Source organism: Anas platyrhynchos, chromosome 2 (assembly GCF_047663525.1).
Source record: "Anas platyrhynchos isolate ZD024472 breed Pekin duck chromosome 2, IASCAAS_PekinDuck_T2T, whole genome shotgun sequence".
In the NCBI taxonomy this organism is placed as follows: domain Eukaryota; kingdom Metazoa; phylum Chordata; class Aves; order Anseriformes; family Anatidae; genus Anas; species Anas platyrhynchos.
This window is the reverse complement of record NC_092588.1, coordinates 78,326,420-78,348,689: the sequence shown is the minus strand read 5'-3', so window position 1 is coordinate 78,348,689 and position 22,270 is coordinate 78,326,420. Positions and strand designations below refer to the sequence as shown.

At 40.4% G+C, this 22,270-nt stretch overlaps 1 protein-coding gene across 1 annotated transcript in view; it reads left to right on the top strand.

Moving 5' to 3' along the window:
- Positions 1–1,974: 1,974 nt before the first annotated feature.
- EXOC2 (exocyst complex component 2) overlaps positions 1,975–22,270 on the top strand; it is a 154,088-nt gene continuing 133,792 nt past the window's right edge. Inside the window, exons 1-2 of the mRNA XM_072034988.1 lie at positions 1,975–2,112; positions 4,515–4,748. The gene's annotated coding sequence lies outside the window, so the exon portion shown is untranslated. The remainder of the gene's footprint in view (positions 2,113–4,514; positions 4,749–22,270) is intronic.

The following is a 22,270-nucleotide window of genomic DNA, read 5'->3' as shown; positions in this document are numbered from 1 at the left end:
AAAATGTAATGCATTTAAAAAATAACACATCCATTAGAAGACAGGCATAATTTCCTTATAAAGTTGAAGTGAAATGTCAACATTTTTTATAATCCATGAGTACCATGAGCAAAAACAGAAGGTAGAAATGCTGGTGGTCTGATCCCTAATTGGTTTAAAAGGCAATAAAGATAGATTGTTTCTTTTAAGATGATGCAGTCAATTTCTTTTCCTAACTCGTAGTACTAATCTGTCACAGCACTGATAGTTCTGTAGGGGTCTGACTCCTTGAAAGGGTCCTTATAAGGCTTTGTAGCTCCAGAACTGCTTTCTCTTGGTACCTGCTTGTTCTTGGATGAATCTTTCTTGTCACGTCATGCAAAGTGAAGAATTAAAGTCAATTCCCCTCCTTAGTACACTCAACCATTATGTCTGTGAGCTTGGAGGACCAAGGCATGCATGAAGCAAATATTGATAGTATTAGGAATAGTATTAACTGCATTAACGTTGCAGTGTTAGGAGGAGCAAATGATAAACAATTCTTGAAGTCAACAGAAAGACCACTGGATGTCCGGAGAGGACCAAGCTGTTTACTCATTTTCGGTTGTTTTGTAGGTTCTGTGGCAGAGACAAATTTTCATCTGGACTGAAATGAAGTATACATAATGAATATGCACCAGACGTGACATTGGGAGATGTGGATGGAAACAACTCTTCCTGCTACCAGAGCTAGTTCTGTGAGAATGTCCTGTTAAAGATCCACACATGAAGTGGTTAATAATATAATATAATATAATATAATATAATATAATATAATATAATATAATATAATATAATATAATATAATATATATATAATATATTATATACATAATATATATATTATGTATATATTATATATAGTATATATATTATAGTATATATGTAATATAATAGTGGTTGCTCTCTCAAACACCATAGCATTTGTCAGGAAGCCCAAAACAGTTCAGTGCTTCTGGTCAGTGATGGAAGTAATAGGAAGTTGGTGGAGGTTAAGGATGCCTTGTCTCAGAACAGGTTTCCATGAGAGCAGAAAGACAGATGTTCTGAAGGCACTGAAACTGATCTCTGAAACAGTCTCTAGTTTGGGTACACGGGTCTAAACCAAGCCTACAGAATAAATGGGATGTCTCTGGGTTAGGCTGATGTTTATGCTGTAGCCAAAGCACTGATGGTTGACCAAAGGGTTGAATCTTAAAAATTCTGTATTTCTTGGTTTACGAACTCCAAGCATGAGCATCAGGTCTGACCTAATATTAGTCCTGCCTTCAAAGACCTCTTCCCAACTAAATTATTCAGTGATTCTAAGTATGCTCTTCCTATACCATAGTGTCTTTTTGAAATATTGGTGAGTTACAAAAAATTTCAGGTTATGGACACTCTACATAATGCAGAATTGTTTTTCTTCAGCAGCCTATGGGACCGTGGCCTGGGCACCAGCTTCATCAAATCCCATTTCACTATTTTATCATGCGTGATCCCCATTACGGAATGTTTTTCAAGTCTTGCAGCTATCACAGCTTCTGCAGTTTCTCATGTCTTCTTTTCTCTTATTCCTTTTACTACAAGTTGTATACACAAAATGAGCACCGTTTGCAATTTTTCAGAGCTAACATTCTCTATGCGTAGACAGCTATCCGCCAGTTATGCTCTTTCTCTATAAAAACATAAGGGTATCTTTAGAAAGCTAATGTTAAGGCTCATTTCTTTCTTTCAGGATTTTGAAGGACTTATAAATCATCATAATGGCAGCTAGAAAAGACCAAATAAAGACAGTATCAACATGATGTAAATATTTCTTTGCTAGAGCCATCGACCCTCAAACCATTACGCTCACTGCTTATCCTCTAGTCTTGAAAAGCTATTTTGGCTAAAACATATGGAAAGATGTAGAAGTGCCTTTCACATGATATTGCGATATCTTCTGGCTCCCATATAGGATGGCAGTCCTTTGTTTACCGTATGCAGTAAGAAGACAGAAGAGCTTGCTTCTTTCCCTGCCCTCACACAGATTTCAGACAGGACTTCAAACAAGTCATCAGAGCTGGTGGAGCTGGACAGACAGCTGAGTTCAGTATGCATAAACTCTGTGAGGGTAAGAAATGAAAAGCAAAATGTTCTCTGCCTTGGGCAACCACTCTCACTGTCTTAAAGTAATGGGATGTACTTTGCTGTTTCTAAAGATGATATGTAACTATCTCATGGTTATATCATTATAGTATACAAATGTTTTCTAGATTGCCCTGTATTGGTGACTTTATATGAACTTCTTTAGACAACTGTTTGTCTTTTCCTCATCTCTTCTTCCCCCCATCTTCTTTCCTAGTTATCCATGAAGATCTCAAGAATCTCTAGACCTGTTACTCTAAAATGCATTGCACTGTCTGGTGTCAGAAAGATAAAATAGCTGAATTCATCAAATTAACATTTTGCTATTGACAAGAAGGGCTGTACTGTTATCAGAGATTTAAATGCTTATTCAATCCTATTGATCGCATAAATATATACATGCTTTTTTCTCTCAGTGCTTTTATAAACCTTCAAATGAGGTTGATTCCTTCTGCTGAGAGATTTAATTGTTGGTATATGTTTTCCATGTGAATGATGAAAGCCAACTAGAATCACTGCTGAGTGAACTACAGCAATCCAGGATTATGATGAATGGGAGTAGTGAATGATCAGTGACTGATGTAAGCAAAACATTGAGTCTGAAGCGCCTGTAATTAGAGGGACATGATACTTTGACTGAACATTTCAATGTCATACGTGGGACAAATACGATATTCGTCTTTAAGTACTGAAAACTTCTGAGTGAGAAATTAGTTAATTACAAAATGGCATGTGGTTCTTACACAGCAAGCTAATTCACCCATTGTATAGCTCCAGCAGAACAGGGCTCGCTTACATCAGGGCTGAACTGGCAAGTGAGAATTAAAGCATTGTGAAACTTTCCTACACAGCCTGGGTTGACCTTAGTCCCACAGTGCCATGCCATTACAAAATGTTGTTCATGTTACTAACCAAGAAGTGACCCTTTTCTCCTAAAGCTTTTCATATCTGCTAGGCTCCGCTATGATGGAATCAGTCTCAGGAAACATTATTCTCTGCTCAGGTTGCTGCCTGGAAATAACTTATTTGACCCCTTGAATTTGAATTCTCATTTCTTTATTTCTTTGCCCCAAAAAAGCGATGGCTCACAGACTGGGTGGTTATACCGGGATGTGTCAGGCAGCAGCTGGAAAGCTTACACCTAAGGGTAGTATTTACAGAGCTGGTGATCGTACTTGAAATGATGACCTATATACAGGAAATCACGGAGATAAAGAAACCCTGTTTTTCCAACAAAACTCATTTCTAGTGAAATCTAAGAGTATCTGAGGCATAACTCAAACCTGATTGTGGGCAAGAGAAGGTAATAATAGAATATAACTTACGGAGGAGAAACCAAGCAGGTCAAAGTAATTGGCTTTAATTAGAGCAGATGGAAAGTGAACTGAATATTGGTTTCTGAAGGCAGGACATCAGGAGCGCAGATCTTTACCTCCTGTACAAAGCAGTATAATCAGAGCGCTGGTGGCATAGAGTGGACCTTAGGTTCACCTCAGTCCTCATTTCCTGAGGTTCTTTTGACACCACTGAAGTGTATTAAAGACAATCTTGTCTGGCAGCATTTCAGGAGAGAAGGGATATTATAAAATGCAGCGAGAGCAGAGAAAAATAAATGATCATCAGTAATGTCCTTTTAACACTGTGTGTATAGAGGGGGAGTGTGAGCATTTGCACACATGTAAGTAATCTGGATTTAAACTGATTTTAGATTAAATGCTGTCAGATGCACAAAATGAATAGGAAAAAAAATGTTTCTGTGCTGCATTGCCCACATTTGGGTAAGCTTGGCTGGTAAAAACTGTAAGTAAAGAAAAATATTAGATGAGTGATTTTCTTACTGGTGCTTTAGGAGAAATGACTGGTAACCAGTTGTGATGTTTAAACCAGGCTTTGTTACGTCTCTTTTCCTTTGCCTCTCTAAAAGAAAATAGAAAGTGGCCAGCACACTGTATATATTAGCAGGTTAACATACTGGGCCATACTTGCACTTTATTGTAAATGTTTTTGGTACTTCTTCAAAATCTGTGTTTACCTTGGGTATTTTCTTAGTTCACACATGTGAAATAACAGCTGGGACTTGCCAAAATATAGCAGTCAAGTGCTGTACATGTAGTAGCTTTAAAACTAACACAGGTGTCCTAGATCCCTTACACAGAATAAACAGAAGCACACGATCAAGAGTGTGTCTAACTCCTCTCTTCTGGAAACGACTCATCCTGAAATGCTTGATCTGACAATTGCTCTGGTCTCTGAAGAGAGATGCATCACATGGGTGAAATACTATTGATTTCTCCAGAAAGCGGAAAGTACACCATCTTTTTAATTTTAATAGAAATGTAAAATCATAAACTGAATCTTCCAATTACCACCCTTTTTCTTTTTTCAAAGGAAAGGTAAGCACATTTAATGAGCTCAGTTCACTCCTGGGTCACACCAGGAGCAGAAGGACAAGACCTCCATCACTGGAAAGACCACCCAGAGAGGAGGAAGCTGCGCTTGCCCAGAAGGGAGGAAAAGCAAGAAGATCCCAGTGGTTTTCCTTCAGAGCCCAAGCCATGACTACCAGCTGCCTCCACGGCAGAGGGGCCCCAACCATGGAGAAGGGGCCTGTTTCTTTTCAGCGTGAGTACACCTCGTTTCCTTTGTACTGGCAAGGCTGTCTGTAGACAAGAGAATACAAATGCAGCACACTCTTTGGTTTTCTTTATGATGGCCTTTTCGTTTGTTGGGAGGTTTTATTTCCATGATTTTACATTGTTCTGCTATTCCTATATCTGAAAGGGAAATAAAATAGAAGCTAGTATATTAATGACAGCTACTGTACATGGAAGATGAGCTGGCTGTGAATTTGCACAGCTGTAGCCAACTGGAAATGAGTATTGTCAAATTCTTGAACTTCCATTCAAGAATCCCACTGACAATGCACAGGAGAATTGGGAATTTGGAACCTTATTCTCAGAGCAGTTTTGTCTCCACAAGGATGGTGTAGGTAAAAAGGATTTGCCCATGGGGGACACCTGTGCCATCTTGTTGCCTGTGTAACTGGCTGGCAGTAGATAAACAAGCCTACATGTGTGCAAGAAAGAAGAGTTTTTGCTTCCTTTTACCAAAGTGGTATTGCTTTGTAAGGAGTAGCATCCAAAATATGTAACTGAAGACACTCACTTGGCAAGTTCACTCAAAAGGAAGTTGCATTTTGCATAGTAATTTCACTGACCTACACTTTTTCACAAAAATATGTAATGCATTTTGCTTGTAAGAATAGAAATCAAGCTATTGGAAAAGAACAGTCCATTCTCTGGAATCAGCGTGTTTAGACTGAGAATTTGTGAAACTGGACTGAGGTTTCCAATACTAAAATTATGGCTAATTTTAGCAAATGCATTTGTATTAATAGTCCTAACATATGAGATCCTATGGGAGTATTTGGGATTTTAGCGTCATTAAAATAAAAGCTGGGAACTTCTTCTAATTACACCATGAAAATGTTTTCCATTATGAGAATTAAAAAGAAAAAAAAAAAAAGAGAGAGAGAGAGAAAGTGTTAACTATGTAAATTTTCATCACCAAAAGGCTTGTTTCCACTGCAGGGCATTGAACTTTAATTTAAACTTTGGATGTTGCCCTTAGCTGCACTGGGTCTCTGTGCCTGAAAGGTTGCCTTCTTTTTCCAGCTATATCAGTTGATCTGATGAAAGATTTTGCTGCTCCTTAGAGCTTACCTTGCTGGTTTTGGAGATATTGCAGCTCAGTAAATCTTATTGAGTGTTTCGTCTTGACCTTCCTACAAAGGTAAAAGTGTCTTGGATTCAGACCTAGTCTCCCGAATACTTTCTTTGTCGATAATGTAACGCACTTAGTTTTCCACGCTGTGCATGGCCAGGACAGGATTAGCAAGGCATTAACTGATTGCAGGAGGATCAAGGAAGTGGATTAGAGCTGCTTCACAACCCAGAAAGTTGATGATTCTGAAGGTAAACACCCCTACTTGGGGACATGAGATAAAGAAAGCGAGATTTAATCAAGTGCTTTGAGAAAAGAGTGAAGCCAGTCTATGTCTTGCTTTTCCAGTATATTCTAGTTATCCCTCGACATAATTATGTTTTAATACAATGCCAGCTTTCTTTTTAATAAGATCCTTGAAATTTCTTTTAGGCCACCTAAAATGTCATGGCTTTTTCCTTCATCAATCAAAACATATTTTTTTTTAACTGCAGGATGTTTGTTCAGTAGAGCTCGCTGTTTTTCTTTCATTGATTTTCTTTTTAACACAGTTGTTGAAAACTTAATTTTGAGTTTAGTCAGCTTTGTTCAAGATGCATTGCTATTCGAAGTAGAATTTGTGGTATGTTTTCTGCAGTCCAGTGCGAGGGACGTACAGCATGATGGATGATGTTTGGAATGAAAAGCTGAATGAGTACAGGCATTACCAAAGCTGCTCTCTTGATTTGAAATGAGAAATCCCTTTCTTTGTTACTTCTTGATAAGAAATCTAGAGTGACACATTGTTGGAAAATAATCCCTCTGAAAAATAAATGCTACTTGAGATTTAGGGGTAAGATGTGGCTTGTATTTGTCTTTTGTATAAAAACCTTGTGAACATAAATATGTTTTAAAAGTGGTAGTGGTGGGGTTATGTTCCTAATTTACTTTATGGTTGCTTATTAATTATTCTATGAAAAACTGCAGCTTCTTCCCCCAGAAAATTTTGCTCCTGTGTCTATTTACTGTCACCTACCTAATGTCAGTGGATAGCAAGCATTGGTGATTGCAACTTTTTGATTCCTGCCTAGAAGAGGTCATGCAGTTTTTGTCTGACAGATTAATTTGCTGCTTTATAAAAAAACTAATATAGTGACCCAAATGTATCATGCAAAGTTTTCAGCGAGGCGAGATCATGCTGTTACCGCCAGGTAATCTCCCAAAATTCAGCAATTTGGGGGATTTTCTCTTATTCTTATGAGGATAAGATGGGAAAAAAAATGACCAGCTCGTCCTACATGGGGAATGTGGTCCATGGGTAGAAGGGCTCTGTGTTGTGGAAAAAACACAGATCGTAGATGGCTTGGCATACAAGGCTTTGGTGGGAATGTTGTGTTACTAATTCATCCTCTCTGTCTAGTTTGGCCGCTGCTCTCTTTTTCCTCTGGGGATAATTCAGAACAGGGAAGACGGCTGATTTCCAGGGTGTTCCCTTTAGCAGCGGTGGAAGAGCACATACCCTCAGTGACTGCTCAGGGCTGTACAGTTGAGTGCTGTTGTCTGTATTTTTATGGTTGGAAAATAAACTGGAACTGCATAAGTGCCTCTTCGGTTTGAGTGGGCTTTAAGAAGGAGAAACCGTGGGGCACAGACCACTTCTCATGCACGCTGTGGAGCGCAGGGTGAAACTAGTTCTTTTTTGCATTCCCTCCATCCTGTTAGCTTTGGAGAAGATAGAGATGGTGTTCTTTAACCAGTGGTTTTCTGTCAGTGTTCTTGGGTAACTGAAAGCGAAGATGATGTCAGTGGACTTTTATGTCAGCGTATCTACCAGTCAGTGCATCCAAAGGGATGTCAGGCTGGAAAGGAGCACAACCCACTGACCAAAAGGAATGCAGTTCTGTAGCCGCAGGATGGTGACACGTGGGAACCTGCACGTGGGGTTTATTCTCTCCACGTTCCCTTTCTCCTGTGTGGGTATATTTGCCCATAAAAAAAATACCATAATGTTTGAGAATGGAAGATACCAATGAAGCAGTACCTTTCAACACCACATTGGTTCACAAGCTTAATTTAAATACTGCACTTGTCTGCCCAATGGCTTAATTAGCGTGGCCTAAAATTAACGTGAAAGATGACAGCTCCCTGCTGTAAAGTAATCAAACAACCGATCTCTTCCATAAGCACATTCTTGTAATAACTTCAACAGGCTAAATTCTTGGCTAGCATCAATCTGTATAGGTTATACACTTTCCAGACGCTGTTTTGCAGCAGCTGAGAATTTGGCCCCCGTAACGTTATGCTTCCTGATCTAACAGTGCTGCCCTGTGAGGAAGTGATAACAGCCTTACAGGTAGGCAGAATGCTAGGTCGTAAGGTCTCAGAGGTCTGATAGCAGAAAGCACAGCCTCCCAAGCAGCTTGAAGGCTAGAGATGTCAAAGCACGCTGATCCAACAACCTAATCTCTAAAATATAGTGTCAGATAGGAGAGTTAACTAATAGCTTCAAGTTAAATTGCTGAGCACAGGCAAATCTGGCCTCCGTGCCTGCAGAATAAGTCTTCAACTGGTGTGATTATCTTGCTGATAAAACACAGAGACCTCCCGGAGAACAAGTTGTGCCTGCACCACCACTCAGACCTTGACAGGTCCTCCCCCCCCATCACAACCCCATCTCCTCCCCCTGTATCTTTCCTGGTGTTTCGAGGGGCACAAAAGGGTGAAATCCTGCTCTCATGAGAGGCAGGGAGCATTGCAAAAAGGGCAGATGAGCAGCAGTAGGGTGAGATGGGCCTCTCCGTCCTTTCATCTTCCCGTTGCCCGCTCCACACCTGTGGGCAGGGGAGGGGGCGAGAAGCCCCTATCACCACCCCATAGCCACAGACAGTGTGGGGAAGTGGAGGCCGGGGTAGAGCTGCAAGCACGGCGTAGTGGGACGAGCTGGCTCGTGCTCTTGGCTGGGTGTCACCAGGCACCAGAACGTGCCGCTTCCCAGCCGCACCTCGGCCCGCAGATAAAGCAAGCCGAATGCCCGCCTTCAGAAGAGGGTTTCTAGACATACCCCCGAGGAGGAAAAAGGAAGTTTTGAAAGGTGGGATCTGAGCAGAGGAAGTGACTCACGGGCTCAAAGAGAGATGGGCAGCCGAGGGAGGCTGCAGGCGCGATCGCCGACTGTGCAGCGCCGTGGGAAGCGGGGCGAGGAAGGAGCCTGGGGCTGGAGGAGACGGACTTTGGCTGTGGCCGTGGCCCTGTGCTTGCCCCCTGGCCGCAGGGGTTGTCACACGTCCCCTGCAGCCATCTCCTCGGAGCAGCACTATGGCTGGGTGCTGGCACGCCTGGAGGGACTCTGGCTGCCCTCCAAGCCAGGCCGCAATAGTGACTGCAATTTGGGTGAAGAACAAGAGGTTTTTGTCCTCGCTTTACATTTTGTGAAGAGGTGCCTTTCTTTGCTTTAAAGCACTAAAAGCAGACATGGGTTGGATTTTATGAGGGTTCATGAGAGATGTGACATGAGAGTCGCCTCTGGGACTTTTGCACCAGCCCTTTGCAGAGTTCCTCTGGGAGGGTAGACCCTTCTCCACCTGCAGGATGCCCTTTTTATCTGACCGAGGCTTGAACTCTTTCCCTGCATCATCTTCTGCACCTAGGTGGTTGTAATCTGTGCAGCCTCTGTGAGAATGAGATTTCTCTCCTAATGAGAAAGCCCTAATGGTCAGGACTTTGTGAAAACTAAACGAGGAATTTCCTGGCTTTCAAATAATTTCCCCCCTTAATTATGATGTTCTTATAATATCTTTTTTTTTTTTTTTAATTAGCTGATCTCTACTTGATCTAAATAATAAACTGGCTACAAGTTTGCTGTGTCTCCTAGAGAGGAAGTGAGGACAGAAATAACATAATGTTACCTTTAGTTCCTTCTATTTATTTACTTTTCATGAGTTGTCCTATGGGCCAAGTAAGGTAGATCAGATGAAAGTGCTTTTTCTGAATGTTGAATTAGACCCTTTTGTGCTGAGATCAGGACTCACAGTGTTACAGGACTCAGTCCCCACTGTCATTGAGATGTGTGCTGCACAACTACTACCAATCTGTTTTCCTGGCTTGTGCTCTGTGGCATAGACTAGTCTACTTGTAATGTGTGTATAAAGAGAATTGCATATTAGTTCAGCATTTCAGGCATTGTTTAAAGCATCTTCTTCCCCAGAGAACTACAGAGCCAGAACTGGGAAAGAATGATTTCCACCATCGCTGAGGTCACAGGAGTGGAATTAAAACAAATGGCAAGAGCTCAGTGCAAAAGCTGAAAATAATGCTTTACAATCTGCAAAAGCCGTAGGTAATCAGTTTGTGTGACCACCAGAACCAAAGCATCACAAAGACACACGTTTTCTTACAGAGAGCCTTAGCCAGTTATAAGTTGAAGCTTGATTTGAAAAATCTTGTAATTAAAGCCTGTGACTATTCATCAAGGGAAGGATGTATGCAATGTGTTTTTTCTTCTGCGCCCAGAAAAAGAGCCATGTGTTAAAGAGCCTTCCCCAACAGTTAGCAAGAGCTAAAATTCAGTTCTTGGCTACAGCAACTTGGAGCTTATCTAATCTCAATTAATTTTATTTGGCTGATTAAAGAAACAGTGGTTTTATGCATCAGGTCCTGCTATCATACATTACCTTTTGACCATCTTCATCTTAGGCTTTTGTGTACTTTAAGCTTTTTGTTTTCTCCTATAAAACCAAGACTTGGTTCCTGAAGATATCGACCTAGGCAAGTGCAAACAAATTACATATATTATCCGCTGTATCATTACGCCAAACTTCTTGAGCATTTCCTAGTGTCTACTTTTGTTTTGGTCAGAGCCCTGTTGAACTTCTGGAAGAATCTTTACAACCGGTAACTCATGGTAAGGGATCATGATTTATACTTGATATTTTTAGCCTTTTCTGGTAAAAGTGCCTAATCATTCAGTCTGCTAAGTCTATTTGGACCATCTGCACAGTTAAATACTTTCTTTGTATTCTAGTCAAGGTAAAATTTAATTACACCAGTGACCAACTGATGGCCAAATTGGTAGCAAGTCATACAGTAAATCAGCCCAGATTTGGAAGGTCGTCTTCATGACAGCCACTACGATCACTAATATGTAAGGTGTAGACACTTGTAGACCTCAGTTCTTCATGGCATTGTGCTCCTCATGCTTCCATCCAAATAGCCTTTTTTCAGTGATTAACATTGTCCAGCATCAGCATTTACAAGGGAGTAGACCCTGGTGGCTGTATGAAGCAGCCCCTGATGCCATGCTGTAAATAACAGAAGTTATGTTTTCGTGCAGGTGATTGTGTTACACAGAGGCAACAGTGGCATTTAAAAGTATGTTACTAAATAACAAATGGTATTTGGCTGCTTACAATATTTCATCCACATCTCCAAAATGTATCTTCCAGCATACTAGAACTCTCGTGAATTGTATTAATGACCAAAATTTAAAAGGGTCTTCCACAATAGTTCTACTTGTGGAATATAAAATACCCTAAGTAATTGCACACAGCTTTGTTTTCCTCAGTTTGCTCGAATATTATTTCTTAACGCAAACTCAGCATGGATAGAATTTTTAAAAGTAGTGCCCATTACACGAAAACAGCAACAAAGCACTGAATGTGGTATCCCTTCTCTCTCCATTATTTTAGCTGGTTTATGTACATCACATGTCACTGTCCAGAACTTTGTATTTATGTAGATCTCATTGAATCAGGTATTCATATATTTCTTTGAAACGTAAAGGCAGCTTAATTCTTATTTCATTTTTTTCAATGTCAACCCCACCATCCATGTACTTATGAGAGGTTGCGGGCTCCCTCTGGTGGTGTTTGAAAACCAGAAAATCAGTAGAGGAAAAGCTTGTCAGCGTGCACAGACATTTATATAACATAACTCAAAAAAGCAGTAGTGTTGTGCATAAGAAGCTGTTAAATGTTTACAGAAGGTTGCACACCTGATTCCTACTCCGGCTGTCACCTGCTTTTATCGTGACATTTTATTGCTATATCTTGAGAGAGGAGAAATGCATACTGATCTATCACACAGCAATGAGGAAGGTAATTCTGCTGAGATTGTTTCATTAACAGTTTCACCAGCAAAATGTGTGTATTAGTTCTTCACTTCCTTGTAATACTGTGCCAGATTTGAATGGACTCTGTGGCTATTTCCTTAGAAAAAGATATCACCACTTTTTTTTTTCTTGGCAGTTGCTGTGCAAATTAATGATAACGTAAATGGAGATTAAGATTTCACTTATAAATATTATTTATACCTGGAGGCTGACAGGGACACAAAAAGGAGAACGTTTTTCAATACATTTCTCTTTCTCCCTTGGCTTAAATACGTGGGCATGCCTGTTGCTGGTGAAAGGAGAACTCCCATAGGAATGTTCTGCATTAATTCACCGCTAATTACAAACATACAGAACATGCAAGGTGAAAATTGCTCTAATCATGTTCTGCTTCTGCAGAAGTCAGTGCTGGCCTGTGGGCGGTCTGATGCTGGCTGCAATTGCAATTCTGGCATGCGCATGGGGCCGAAGCCCAAACACCACAGCCGTGATGCTCGCTCAGATGCTTGTTGCATATCTGCCACTGCTGGAGTGCATGGGCAGCCTGGTGGTGATGAGAGCCCAGAAATGTCTCTGTACAGCCCAGAGGGACAGCACCCTCACCCTTCACTATGATGAAACCCTAGGGCTTTTTTTCCAGACTGGTTGCATGCCAACCTGGAGAGGAAAACAGGGAACTATCCTTTATTTGCAGAAGTCCAGAGTTACCGTGGTTAAACATCCTTATAGACCTTATTACCTTCCAAGACAGAAAAGCTGTTTCCATTGTATTCGATATATGCAAAAATTGTAGGGAGGGAAAGAAGGGGAGGAGACTAAGACTTGAGAAATAATTCTACCTGTGCAGAGGTGTAGGTTTGTGTTCCGAACAGCCTTGAATCACTGTAATTTTATGTCTAATTTTATCCTTGTGTCCCATTTGATTATAATTCAGGAAACATCACTTGCATTAAAGTGACATTACTTCTACATTTTTTAAATTTTGTTTGTATTAAAAAGACATTATTGGATAATTTGGCCACTAGCCATAGGAAATTGCCATTTAATTTAATATTACAGTCAAATTCGGAGGCAGGAGGAGGCTCCACATCAGGCTATGTCACACAATAAAAGATGAGCAAAATCTAAGCCCCTTGACAAAAATGGTGGTACTCCCATTTTGTTCCATGGAACAAGGATTTTAACCTTAATAACTAAACTAAAAGTCTTGTTCAACTCTATGTGTGTAGTTACATTTCTAAAATCTGTGAGTAGTTTCCATCAAGTGACCCAGTGCTTCCTGGGGTAAGTATGCAAGTGTTACAGACTTCAATTGGGAAATGTGCCTTTTTGTTTTAACCATAACTTTTACTCCAGCTAAGGAATTTGTTCAATAATGACAGTCTCTATCCCAAACGCCAGCAAAGGGCTCAGTCCTGGAAGGTGCTGAACATTCTGGCTGCCATCCATCAAGGCACTTGGGTATGTCCTTAACCTTAAACACGGGTCTAATCCCCAAGACTCCACTGAATAGAAGCTTAAAGCACTCAGTACCCTGCAGGTGGGATTCCCAACCCTCTTCTTCATTGGTCTTCTGCAGGGCTTCCATAGTTTTGTTATAGTAATATGGTAAGAATTAAGCCAATGGCATTTAAGGCATTGTTTTAAAAATATTGCACAAAGATAATACATACTGTATCCTACAGTAGATCAGCTTTCAAACCGGGAAAATGAAGTTTTCTGCAAGCTTCAGCTCCTTTGTTTTTTCGTACAATAGGGAACACTCTTGTAGCATCTTACGTGGTTTTGATTATAGTATTTGTGATTCTTCAAATATTTATTCTTCAGCAGTTAAGAAACTTGGTGAAGGGGAACTTCATAAACATTTATCATGGATCAAGTGTTCACGTGGAAAGGAAATGAGGCTTTCTATTCCTATAGGGAAGCAGTACCTTTTCATAAAAGCTGTGGCCTCAGTTCAGCAGAGCATCTTGATTCAGGACAATGACTGAGCCTGACAAGTTCTGTAAAAGCTGTTCAGAGTTCTCTAAACAGGCAAATGCTTCCCTGAATTGAAGCCTATTCCATGTAGCTGCCCATGAATCACTCCAGCAATATTAGATGTGCCATTCAGAGTTCACAGCAAGCAGTTTGCCAGAAGACAGATGAGGAATCTCTCCCTTTACCATCTGAAGGGTTTGTTTGCTTTGGAGTGATTGGCAGTGGTGTCATGTGAAATACCACCAGGCAAATTCCATTTGATTAAATAATTATCACGTATGACCAAAAAAATGTACCACGATGTGTGAAAACAAATTAACCCTCCTCCCCCTCGCCCCCCAAGTTCTCCCCACTTCCTTCCTTGCTATGTTAATTGCTCTTTCACAGGCAAGCAGCACAACTCTTGACTTTAAGCTAGAGAGGTTCCAGGGTAGGTACTTGTAAGGTACTTGGAACTTCAAGTATTCTGCGCTGATTGAAATTTTTACAAACCTTATTTAAAATAGCATCCCCTAGAAGAGTTGAAAAGTGCATCCTTATCAGCAGGCATGTTTTGGGTCCCAGCTCGTTTTCTGTGCATTCAGTCCCACAGAAGTTTTCCTATGGGAGAGGCTGGGACCGCTATGAGATTGCTTCTGCCTCATAATGCAGATAATGAGGGGCTTTTTGTGTGGCTCAGCTTTTCCAGGCTCTACCTGGGCAGAATTCCCAGTGATGAGGGCCTCCTGTGACACTGTAGTGCCACCCACAGCTGGCCAGCACTCAACCACTTGGGTAGAGGGAAAAAGGCAGCAGCTGACAGAGAAAGGTTGGCTGGATGTTTTATCTAGATGGGGCTTTCTCTCCCAGTCAGTTTCTTCCCTTTTTCATTTTGTTCTTCATGTTTTGGGCACTTGCTTTCAGGATTAAGGTCTGGTGCAGCTCCTTCTTTTGTCAACAGGAACCCTTCCTCTGACTTGCAGAAAGGGATGCATTGTCCAGTTTCATGCTTTTAGCTTTTCAGTTTCCAAAGTCCTTTGCCCAACCTTTGTCTGACTCAGTCATGGGTTTTATTCAAAATACCTCTTTGGCTGTGAAGGTTGTGTTTAAAAAAAAAAAAAAAAAGTGTCTCATTCCCCAATTCCGTGCAGGTCTGTTTGATTGGGCAATATTTCTGGATTCAGGGCAGATCAGCTCTGAAAGTGGCCTAACTCCACCCTGGTCAGTATCTCTTGGTGGCATCACTTGTTGAAATGTAACGATTCTCATACCAGCTTCCCAAACTTGTGAGGCTGTTGCTATTTCAGGTGGCTTAAAAATATGTGCACAGTTTGTACTTTGAATGTTTAATAAGCTTAAAACATAAAATATATAATGCAGCTTGAACTTTCTAGTGTTATTTCATCACCAAAAAAGCCAAGTCTCGAGGCTCCGCAATTGCCTTTGTCAGAATGTAAATTCCACTGTGTAATACCCAGGCTGTATGTTTCAGGAAATCAGTATTAACCTATTAGCATGCCGTTTTCCTTGGAGAGGAGCCATCTTCACACTGAGCCTGTATTCCTGCCTCAAACCTTCCTGTCACTGTTCCGTATCCACGACCCAGCCTAAGGCTGCCTTTGACAGTTCCCGAGCCATTTCCTGCACACTGCACTAGCACTAATTGAAAATTTGGGTGGCCTTGCTTATTTATTTTCATGGAATGTAGTGGGTTATATTTTCATGGCACTTTCTCAGCAGTGCAACGTTTCAATTTCAAAACCGCTGCAATATGAAGAGAAGTACCCCCCGAAATTAAAAAAATAACGATAAAAACCAGCATACCTTTGATTAATTTTTACAGTAGTTCTTTTGTAAAAATATATAATGGAAAAAGAATTCGGTGTCGCTTTTGTCCCTCAAGATCAGAGGCAAGAGCAGCAACTTAAATACATGTACAAGACGATCACACGCAGGCAGAATGAGGCATGAAAGTTTAAACGCACAGATGCCATGGAAATGAAAAGATAATAGAGCGTGTATTCTTTGCAAGTCTGGCAGAGTTCAATCGCTACACAATGCGTGTGGAGGGAGGAGAGAAGAAGCCCCCCCTGCCCTCTCCAGGCAAATTCCAGCTCCGCCAGCATGTAGGCTCGGCCCTGGCGCTATGCTGTGCCTCCCTGCACCGCTGCAGGAATGTGATCCCACAGCAGCCAGGGTCACTGCGTCATCCCTACCTTTGTGCTCCTAGGTGCACGTGCTTGCCTATGTGTGCCTGCCTTAGATTTTAAGATTCTTCAAATGTTTTCCCCAGCCCCTCCCCAGAATTGCGGCCCTCCATCGTTCTTCTCTTGTTGCTTAATTATTTTGCTTCGTTACATTTTTTTTGTTCAAGAAATTAAGGTTAGTGCAAGAAGGTCAACGTTAACAAATAGTATCCTGCTTGTTTTTTGTTTTGTATTGCTCTTCTCCTCAGTACACTAACTGCAACTATTGAAATTTTGGGGAATCATGCTTTGATACCTTAGATAAAGAAATCTATAATGAGAAATTTGCCATTAGGATGCTGATTTGTATCTTAGAAATTATTCAGAGGAAGAATGAACTGAAGATGGACGCAGTTCTTACCTACAGGCACATGCCTTCAAGGTTACCAAACTATTTGAATTTGTAGACATTACAGAATGGAGACAAAACTAGTGTCCAAAAGGAAAATATATATATATATTTTTTAAAGGAAATGTCTGTTCCTATTTCTGCATAATCAGGATGCCACTTTGTGGTTTCATCTACAACTGAAATTTGGAGATTTTTTAGTCAAGCACCAAACGTTTACTTGTAAACGAGTAAAACACCAAAATAAGCAGGGTGTTGTTGTTGTTTTTAAATAGAGAAAGTCTGAAACCAAAAAGTCATCCCTATTATTCCTCCGTTTCCACTGCATTCTTTAGAAATTCTAGATATCCACGCTGGGGAAGTTCTGACCTGGAGTGGACCTCTCCAGCCGGTTCCAGTGCTATTTCCAAACTTCCTCCCTGTCCATTTCCCAGGGAAAAAAAGGTTGATTTTGGTAGTTTAAAAAATGCCTCCAAACTAGTGGTAGAGGAGCAACCTATCTGAGTGTATTTTGTGTGTGCCCTGTCACAATTCATGGTGACTTCTGTTTCAGCTGGATGTTACAAAAAAGGATTAAATGAAACTTTATATTTACAGCTGGTTAATTTTGCCTTGCAGGTGTGAGCAGTAATCAAAAATCGGGTTTAAATGGAAGATGGGTGCTCCCCCAGCCCCATCTCTCCTCACTGAGTGTTTCTGTGCCTCATCAAGGATACAGCCACCCCATCACTTTGGTGTTGGCACAACGGAGGCACTTCACAGGAAGGCAGGGAATGTATAGCAGGCACAATGGGCACTTTTAAAACTTGGTCTGCTGCCCACAGAGAAAAATTATGTTGCATAATCTCCAGAGCATCACATGCTTTAGAAGATCTTCTGCTTGTTCCTTTACTGTTGGTGAAGGCAACACCAGGGTTGTTGGGGCTTAGTGGTTATGCACTGGAGGAGAGAGCAGGCATTTTAGCTGTAAGATACAATCCTGAACAGTAACTAGCTGCTGGCTATCACATTCACAAATGAGCACTGTTTTCATATTTTTCCTGCAAATACCCCTTTTCAGAAAATATCAGAATTTTTGGTAGATTGTGACGGATGTTGTCTTTAACTACATCTGATAACTTTTGGAAATTACTCTAATGGAAATGTTTCTAGCCAGTTTTCACATACAGTCTTTTTTTTTTTTTCCTTCTGTTGCTAGAAACTGCTTAAAAAAAAAAAAAGAAAAGCCACCCTTCTTTCTTTTAAATTTGTCTAATATTGCTGTTTGCTGATAACTGAATTATGATATGGTTCCTATGGGGGCAAATGCAAAGAGACCAATGTGAAAGGCTAGGCAGTAAATAGCGAGATGGACTCGGTGTATCTTGATAAAAGTACTGCTACAATTAATGTTCTCACAGAGGCTGTAAGGCACCTTTTGAACTTGCCTAAGTGCATCCAGCCTGTGTAAAGAAGGACTGACTGTAGCACCACAAATAGCATAATTTCTGGTAGGCACTTATTTAATGGCTTCTTCAAGGCTTCCAGTAAAGGAGGTTCATTCCATTTCCCAAATAACCTGTCCCAGTATTTCATTGTTTCTAGTGTTGCAGTTCTTCCTAAGGTCTGACCTGAATGTTCCTTGCTATAGTATCCTGCTTATTGTCCCATCCCTCACAGATACTGAAAACTGGCTCTTAACCACTGCAGTGGGACTTTATCAGGCCATTAGAAGCGTGTGAATAGTGCACAAAAGTTAGATTTGGATGTGCAAAACACAATATAATATCCAGCAGGAACAGGACAGAATATTTTTTATAATTGTATTCAGATATTGGCCAAAATGTATGTTTTGAAATGTGTGTTTCGTGGTAAGTTCTGAAAGTGTGATAGGCACCTGGCCCTTTTGGAAAAACAGCCTTGAAATCTGTGAGATGCTCAAGGAGCTTCATTGCTACGACGAGTCCTGCTGCTACAGCAGGGAAAGTCGTGCAAATAACGTGAGTCAGGGTCTTAACAGTGGGCAAAATGGGGGTTAAATAAGGCTCAGTCCAACCGCTCACTGAAGTGCATGCTTAGTTTAAGTATTTGAGTTTAGTTCTTTTGGTAAAGTGAATAATAGACCTGAACGTGTTTTAAAGTTAATGGGAATGCGTAAGTGCTTTCTTGGATCGCAGCCAGAGTGCTCAGCACATTGCAGGGCTAAATACAGATTTAACAGTCTAAATTTAGGGCCCTGTGTTTTTAAATGCTAACCAGTGTTCTTTTCAAAAATTTCTGTGGAAATTGCTGTAGACCTGAAGTCCAGGCCAAACACCGCTCTCATGTAAATGCACTTCTCCTGATAGTCTTCCGTGTCTAAAAATAAGTGACAATAAGAAATGCCGAAGACTAGAACTGTAGTTCATTAAAGTCAAATATTGTCAGGTATCTGGGTTTCAGATCAAGCTGTCTGATCTGGTACCTTTGTGCATTTATGGCATGGATCAAAATCTACATTTTAATACTAATTGCTTGTCTGATATGTTAAAACAACCTTTTATCTCTAAAAGAAATTCCATAATTATACCTAATTGATGTAAAATGCAACCTCCTGTTAATGGCATACAGTTGTGATATTAATCTGAACATAATTATCAAAAGTTAATTTTTGGAAGAACAATTCTCCTTGGCCCAGATAGCATACTGTAGCTAACCACTTTGTCATTCTTGTTCCCTTTTGCCCAGCCTTATTTTTTTTTTTTTTTCATTTTCCCTCTCTTTTTCACCATAGCACCATGACAGGTCAGGAAGAAGATAATGACATGGAGGAATAAGACAGAAGAGAGAAGGAAACTTAGGCAGGAAAAAGATACAGCCAAGAAGGGTTTTAGAAATAGATGGAATGCTTATTTACGTCATTAAATGCATACCAAAAAAAAAAAAAAAAAAAAGGGGCAACCATATCATTTCCTTTAAAAATAAATGTGTTTTTGCAAGAGTGTATGAGATACATCTATTGTGTAATCAGCCTTTGTTTATTTACTATTATGTATCGGTTGTCAAATAACAGTCCCCATTGTACTACATACGGAACAAAATGGATCTGGCCCCAAAGTGCTCACAAAATATGTCCATGTGCCTGCAAGACATTGCACATGCCCATGAAATTACAAAATGATAGGCACAATGGCGAGCAAACAACGGCAGTAGCAAAACCCTAGCTGACCTCAGGCTGCTTGTCACATCCTCTCTCCACAGACATGTGCCACCAGAGCCTTGGAACGGGGCAAGTATGGGAAGCATGTGTTTCCCACTGTATTTCATCAAAATAAGCTTGGTTATCAAATAAGAGGTCTTTACTATGCTATCTGGCTTTCGCTAGGGCACACCAGGAGGTTCTGACTGCTACCAAAGCAGAGGGATGCTTGCCACCCCTGGAGGAGAGCTGGGGTGGGTGGGCAGCATGACGTGAGAGCTGATCTCTGCCCTCACTCGACATGATCTCGGAAGTCAGAGAGAAATATCTGATGAATGGCTTTTCCCTGCTTGTTCCCAAAAGCCAGGAAGTGACAGCAGTTGCACCACAGTTTGCTCTTGTGGAAAAGCAGGATGGAATTTTGGAATTTCTCCTGGACTTCCAGGGAAAGAAAATGCAAAATGGTCTTTGAATTATCTTTTTATCAAAGCTAAAAAAAATTAAAAAATAAAAAATAAAAAATGTGGCTTAATTTTATGTTGCTTTAGGTTTCAGCTTTTTTTTTTTTTTTTGTATCTGTCATTTAAAAATACACACAGAAGATAAAGGTTGGTCCCAAGAAAGATTCAAACTGATGCAACTTAGTTGTGACACCCTTGACAGAGCTGTAGTATACAGCATTCAGTATTTTTAGCTGCACAAAGTAGAGTAATAATTTGTTTCGTTGGTGCTGTTTAGAGAAACAATGCCTCTGGGTCAGTAGTGCACAGATTCCTTGGATAAGCCTTGAAAGGGAAGAATTAGGGTGGTGTTAGCCAAGAAAGTAAACCAGTGACAGAATTTTGTGTACTGTTGGAAATCGTTGAAAGTGCAAAAGACTGTATTTTTTGTTTGATGTGGAAAAACTGACTGTACGTGTTCTGGAAGGAAACTCAAAATATTGTGTGCATTAATTTGTATGTTGTTTCTCTTGAAGCATACCAGAAATCATCTGGGGGCAAACACTGATCAGTCCGTTGTTTCTTTCTCTCTTGCCTTTCAGCAACGATGAATATATCATAATGAGGGTTTCTGGCTGAAACTCCTAGATAATGGTCAAAAGGCTGCAAAGGTCAAAGAACTTCTTTCTGTACCTACTTATCAAAATGAAAAAAAAAAAAAAAAAAAATGTTAGATTTGTTAGAGCAGACAGGGAAAGGTTGGGTTTGCTCCTGGTTCAGATCTCTGATCTCTGCCTCAGAAGGCACCTCTCACATGAAAGTAGCCCTCTAGATTTCAATCAGGCTTAAAGTTAATTAAACATAGAAAAAAAAAAAAGGAGTTGGTGAATTTATGGGTCAGGTAGCTTTGGTTTGTGGAAATGATCAAACTAACCACCTGTAAGCATTAGAAGGAAATAATATGACTAAAAACTAACATGGATTTTTCAAGAACAAATCCTTTTAAACCAACCTGATTTTGTTTTACAGTAAGGTAATAGGTGTTATACAAAGGAAAGAAGCAGTGAAACTTCACATATCTTCATTTTAGAAAAAAAAAATTGGCAACATTCCTCAAGAATAAGCAAAGACAATATGGTCCACATTGAAAATCCCATGAGGTTAGAGGAATGGCTGGGGAAGCGTTAGCAAAATGGCCTCATATCAAAATGGAAGGATGGATTGGAAGAGGTTCCTCAAGGGTCTGTCCTGAATCTGATATTAATTATCACTGTTTGTTCACTATCTGAAGAATGGAATATAGACTAAGCTTGCTATATTTGGGGAGAACAGGAAGAAGGGAGCAGCTAGAAATATGTTAGAGAACAGAATTAGAATTCAGAGTGGTTTTGACAAAACGGAGAATTTTTTAAAGAAATTTTACAAAGAGAGTATTCAATAGGTGCAAGTGTATTAGACATGGAATCATCAGTTCCCCGGATACAGGAAGGGGAAAAGTAAACAGGATTACAGTTGCACAGGAAAAATGTAGAGTGAATCACAGGCTAAACACGAGTCAACATTGTTACGCTGTTGTAAAAAGGCAAATTGCCATATGAGGGTGTAGGAACGGGAAGATAGTGCGCAAAACAGGCAAAGCAATCATCTTGTTCTGCTAAGCCATAGTGTGACTGCAATTGGAGTTTATCCTTTTTAAAATGTTTTTCACCTGGAACAAGCCAGATTTGGGGCATTGTTCTTCCAGAATGACTTTAAGTGACTGGAGAAATGTAGAGCAGAGATCAGGCTTGATGACCAGTCCTGAAAGGGCAGAACATCAGGCTGCTAATGGGGCTGTTTTGTTTAATGAATAAAAGAACATAATGGAGACAGAGCCTTAAAATTTGCAAAAGGCTGTTAAAGGGAGGGAGCAAACAATCATTTCTCTGGCCCCAGTAAGGACAGATCTTTCACAAACAGACTGAAATTTCAGCAGGGAATACTTAGAGTACACATTAAGAAAATCACCTTTAATGATAAGGGTATTAAAACACTGGGAAATATTGCCTGAGGAGATGGTAAAAGCATCATGCTGGGAAGTCTTTAAGAACAAGATTGAAAAAGTGGTTATGTTATAGCAAAGGAATAGCTGATCCTGTGTTGGGGCACGGAAAGGGAGCAGAAAGGTGATTCTTAAAGTGATTTT